The sequence below is a fragment of the Macrobrachium nipponense genome, chromosome 9 (genome assembly GCF_015104395.2).
Source record: "Macrobrachium nipponense isolate FS-2020 chromosome 9, ASM1510439v2, whole genome shotgun sequence".
Lineage (NCBI taxonomy): Eukaryota > Metazoa > Arthropoda > Malacostraca > Decapoda > Palaemonidae > Macrobrachium > Macrobrachium nipponense.
The window spans coordinates 61,902,735-61,908,487 of NC_061110.1; the positions used below are offsets into that span (position 1 = coordinate 61,902,735).

General features: G+C 39.4%; 1 long non-coding RNA gene across 1 annotated transcript; it reads right to left on the reverse strand.

Moving 5' to 3' along the window:
- Positions 1–1,200: 1,200 nt before the first annotated feature.
- Positions 1,201–5,253, reverse strand: LOC135218556 (uncharacterized). The gene is made up of 2 exons (XR_010315355.1): positions 5,092–5,253; positions 1,201–1,912 (listed from the first exon to the last, which is right to left on the reverse strand). It is a non-coding gene; the product is annotated as an uncharacterized LOC135218556 (long non-coding RNA).
- Between the last annotated feature and the right edge of the window lie 500 nt (positions 5,254–5,753).

Sequence of the window (5,753 nt, forward strand, 5' to 3'; positions counted from 1 at the left end):
ATGTCTGAATGTCATCGGTGTTCAGAAGCCTTCAACTCTACACAAAGTTTCTGTGAGTGACGTCAGTTTTTCATGACAAGAACGCAAGGTTTAGACATCGCTACGAGACTTTGTGCAGCATTTCCCAATTCGTGTTATGAAAATGATAGCCGCCGCTTCCTTTACTTTGATAATTTTTTATTGGTGACATAATTCATTTAGCAGGAACTGATTTTACTTATTGCCTTCTCAAATGGGGTGATTTGACTTCTTACTGGATCTGCGTCCAGAATCTTATTTCCTCTCTTCTTTGTTATCCTATTTATGTCTTTTTTTTATGTACGTACATCATTCCTAATCTAAGGTATGAAATGATACAAACCTTTCATTTTATGTGAAGTCTGAAGAAAAGGCTCGGTTGTTTTGAATCTGTCATTTTCGCAGCGCTGTCTTACTAAACATTGTATTTTCATCATCTTTCTTTACCCAGTCTTTTGAATGATCCAGTCTTTCTGGTTTGCCCCATTCATGTTTTTGTGCCCAAGTAGTCAGTGAAACACGAAGAGTCATTTCAGCGTTTTGATATGAATAAAAAAAAAAAGCAATATCACATAACTTTAGATTCACGTATAGCAGATGTCAAACACAGGCACTCTGCTTCTTCCTCTGCTCGAGAAACTTAATTAAGTGAGCTCTTAAGCCATCAAGTCTCATCTCGGGCTCAGTCCGAAGTGTCGCATTTCTTTGGAGAGGTTTGCACACTGGGCGAGGCTTTGACTGCTATTTCTGACATGTTAATGCCTTATTTTTCCTTTATTTTCCTTTTGGTAGTGTTTTCCTGCATCACTTGGAATTTGGGCATCCCAGCCACAATTTACCTGACAATTTCAAATATCAGCTATATTTACCAACACACACACACATTTGTGGGGGTGGAGGGAGTTGTGAGGTGTAAAGAAACACATACAAGAGTTTACTTAGTGAAGTCAAAATGATCTCCGGGCTTTACTCTGAGTTGTCATCACTTAGCAGACACAGCTAGTCTGTCTACAGGCAATGATTCATATAAATGGCCAAGAGGAAATGATGTGAAATATGTTCTTCAAACTCCTCAAGGTATCATTTCCTAAAAAGAGCGACTTTTCAGCTGGCTTTACGTCAACAAGGGTTCCAGCTCAGTGAACAGCCATCATAATGTTGGATCTAAATCAGAAAACACCAAAACAGTTCACCTTTATTGTTTTGTAATAACAAGACTGTACAATGCGGTGATTAACAAGTGAGATACATCGAATTTTTATTGATAAAAGGCTGCAATGCAAATTCTTCTTCTTCTGAGAGAGAGAGAGAGAGAGAGAGAGAGAGAGAGAGAGAGAGAGAGAGAGAGAGAGAGAGAATATTATTTTTGTATTCTTACATCAACTTTGCCAGCGAGATCCCCATCACCTACACCCTGTATCTGAGATCCAGAGCCGCCAGCATTATTTCCCGGGAGTCCGCCAGAACCTCCAATATTCCCAGGGAATACCTGGCCACCTCCAATGGTACTTCCAGGAAAACCACCAGCGCTTCCAATGTTACCTCCAGGAAAACTTCCAAATCCAGAGTTGAAACTTCCGACCCCGACATTGCCTCCTGCAAATCCTGGCTGCCCACCAAAACTGCTTCCGTGGAATCCTCCGCCCCCCAGTGCTGTCGGGGCGCTGGGCGAATGAAATCCGCTCACTCCAAAAGTAGGCCTACTGAATGAACCATAGCTTGCTCCCTGTGGGAAACCGTAGGGGCGAGGCGGAGAATAGTAATAATATTTCTTCTGCTGGTTGGTCCCCCAAGCATCGGATCTCTCTAGAAGTGCGAGAGCAGCCAGAAGTACAAGGGCAAGATGCATCTTGTGTAATGATGACCGTGTTCTCTCTATCTCTTCTTTCTGCACCTGTGTCAATGTCAAAAGAAAGATTAAGGCTTCGTGATCTGTATGTTTTCTACTTATAATAATCTATGCGTAAACAATAGCTTTCAATAGTTCTGAAATCATCATTAACAGTGGTCCTACGTTCACGCTTAAGAAGGTCTTCTGTTACCTCGCGGCACACTCGTATTATTTACTAATTTGTTCTTTTGATTAGTTTACCCATAAGAAACAATCAGATGCCTTTGATACCTTCAATAGAAATGATGCCGGCAAGGAAAATGTCAGTCATTTGTTTAAGATACGAGGCAGTGCAGAAAAACGCAAGAATCATTAGGACAACTTGTGTGAACAGTAGTATGTTGCCAGCAACTGCAAAGTAATGAAACTAAATGAACCTGTTTTTATTTTATTATTAAACAGTCATTATGATCGTGTATCATAATGACTTGCCTTGTTCTGTGCTAATACAATCATTATTTTCGTGCATGTCTCCCTTTCCTCTTCTATCAATTGTGTTGTCAACGTAGTACTATTGTTTCAGTGTTTTCCCTTCTTAGCCAAATTTTTTCCCAGTTGTTTCCACAATCCACTGTTCTCCTCCTCCTACGCGCTTCGAAGGTTTTGCTAACCCATATAATAATACCTGACCATAAAATCCATATAATTCTCCCTACCTCGGGAACAGAGATTCTGTAGTAGATTAGGGGCAGTTGCTACCTAGACATTTATCATTGGCGAAAGCTTACGCAGATGTTATTCAAATATTACCAGAAGACCAAACAGGGCACTTTCACTCAACCGTTATTCTTCGTTATCTCTCTCTTTAAATGTGCATTCTGGTATCAAAATAACAATATCTTCTTATTTTACTACAAAAATTCTCTCTTCTCTTTCTCACAATTATTGCATTTTACCTGTTCATTCAGAAAGAGCCATGCCTGGTTCATATAGGCAATAACAACCGTTTTGCCTCCAGGCAAGTCCAGTCAAGCACTGACAGATGAGTGCGTACCAGACAATATGCAAAATCCTATCTATTCCTGGAGGGTTGAAACAAAACGAAATGAGCTACAAAACTTTGATAACAGCGTCACTTGAGGCTGTACCTGCATTTACCGCGCTGCCGAAACATACAGCGGGATTAATAGAGTACAGTGGTAAAGGGTGTGCGAAGAGCTTTCAGGAAATTCCTAATCCTTGTGGACCCACTCCTATACCTGTCCTTTCTCCTGGGCGCAATCACAGGTTTAAGACATTCCGAAAATGTGACTGATGTGGTCCATCGATTTACTGGACTACAATTCAGCCAGGTTTATTCCCGGGAACCCTATCGCGAAAAAACCGGAACTCGGGGAATTACCCTCTTTAACTTTCTTATTTGAAAGGATATTTTTTGTATTAAGGGAGCGTTGTCATGTTAAAGTTCTCAGCTTTAATGTGATGTATCATTTGTAGGTGTTTTATATAATAATGTCGCCGCAATGGAAGAATTACATAACAAAACTCTGTGTTGACATCTAAACTAAATTCGACGACAAAAGCCTTATTTACACCGCTGTCATGTAATACGCTTCTAATGCCATTTACACATAAAACCAACACATGATACATCAAATTAAAGCTGAGCACTTTACCTTTACAATGATGTCTTAATATAATAAATACATTTACAATTACAAAAGTACCAGGGTAATTCCGCAAGTTCGGGGTTCTCCACGATAGGGTTCCTGAGAATAAACTTAGCGCTTCCTTTCATTTTTTTTTAATGCATCAGATCAAACTAGACTAAACTAAGTTTTCAAACACTGCAGTTATTTAGTTTATAGTATAACCAGCGGGTCTTCGGTAAGGCAAAGTTTATTGGGAATTTTTTTTTTTTTATGATTTTACTAATGATTTGTCTTTCGCCCCAGGTGGCATCAGCATTCTGACAGAAGGTTCTGTACCAGAGCTTCTGGCCACACGACATTCCTGCTGCATTGGCAAAAACATATTTTCTCTCGTACTCTTTTCCAGACAGGACTCTGTTCTGTCAAGTATTTCTGTCTACCTTTCATACAATACTTTAATCTGCGGGGAACATTTAACATGTTCCTCCTAGTCATCGTCTATTCCTTGTAGTACAATTTTGTAAGATGAAACAACTTGTGTTATTTTTATCTTAAATCAGCTCCGATTTATCAACCATTCAAAAGAACTCTCATCCGTTTTGGGCAAATCAAAGATGGCTGACCGTTGTTATTACTGACGCATTTAAAACCGTACATGGTCCTATTCATATGATTTTCCCAGCTGGATCTTTCCTTTCGTTCGTTAGATGCTTTTCAGAGAAGGAGTCGCTGTTGTAGAGGGACAGTGCATATGAATAGGACCATGTACGGTTTTAAATGCGTCAGTAATAACAACGGTCAGCCATCTTTGATTTGCCCAAAACGGATGAGAGTTCTTTTGAATGGTTGATAAATCGGAGCTGATTTAAGATAAAAATAACACAAGTTATTGCTAGCATCTGATTTCAGGTGAAAATACTGGCTTAATATACCTATATTATATATATCTATATATAGATATATATATATATATATATATATATATATATGTGTGTGTGTGTGTGTGTGTGTGTGTGTGTGTGTGCAATATGCAACCTATTTGAAATCACGAGATACTTCAAAATTGTGGACACACGAAATGGGATGCGCTTACATTATGTCGTCCACAGATACATTCGCACCTAAAGAAACACATGCAACTGGATACACAGAAATCAGTCATGTGTCATTCTGTAATATCCCTGATTTGACGCCGAGAAGATTTGTTACGTAGTGTGGCTATTGTACTTTATGCAAGGTTATTCCATTCACTGGAAACTTCACTTTTTTCTTGTCTTCGAAACCCAATCATAGCACATATTGCAAAACACTAAGCTTAATGCACTGGTGACGCACGGCAGAGGGAAGCACCCGCATTCTCAAGTACCGGTTTGATTCCCAACCTTCCAAATATTTTCCAGCGGACCAAACTGTGTATGGGCACCACAAGTCTTCTTTGGTCGACAAAAGATCAAGGGACCAACACTTAAAGGGATAAATACGTATGGTGAGGATAAAGAGAAATAAACTATATCTATGCATTAAACCGAGAAAATATGAAATTTGAAAATACCACCAACAATATGCAAAAGCACGGTTCCGTCGTATTACCTGTACTACTTCCTCTCCGGTGTGTACCTTATCACAGGACTCACCCTAATAACTGGACTGACCGGCAAGGGACCCTCTGCATTATATACACGGAGGCAGAGAATTTCTGGCGGGAAATCCACTGCGGTAAGGCAATAGCTGCCTCAGCGGGAACTTCCCCACTTTAACTGCGTTCCTTGAAACGTATGATCTCACGAATTCCGTAAAAAAATAAATAAATAAAAGAAAATAATAATGTTTTGCTCTGTACGTTCCACAGAAATGAGTCATATTAAATGGTTTTGTAAACTACGTTGAGCAATGATTTCATAATTCAAATATTTTCTGGGTCTTTAGGTTCACTGAACGTCAATAATTGGAAATTATTATATTTTTTACCCATCATCGGAATCACCGTTTTCAAACAACATTATTAAAGAGAGAGAGAGAGAGAGAGAGAGAGAGAGAGACATTCGTATAACATGACCGCAGCCAAGGTCTTAATTGCAGCTTTGCGAGAAGAATGAAGTCTACTTGCTGGGCTCGTAGACAACGATAACTACGAAGAAAAACTGAATATTAGTTTTATCTACACTGCCATCAACCATTCTGCGCTTGAAATCCGCTTCAGTCCCGCTTTATCAACTTTACTTCTAAAAGACAATAAATGAACAAACAACCGC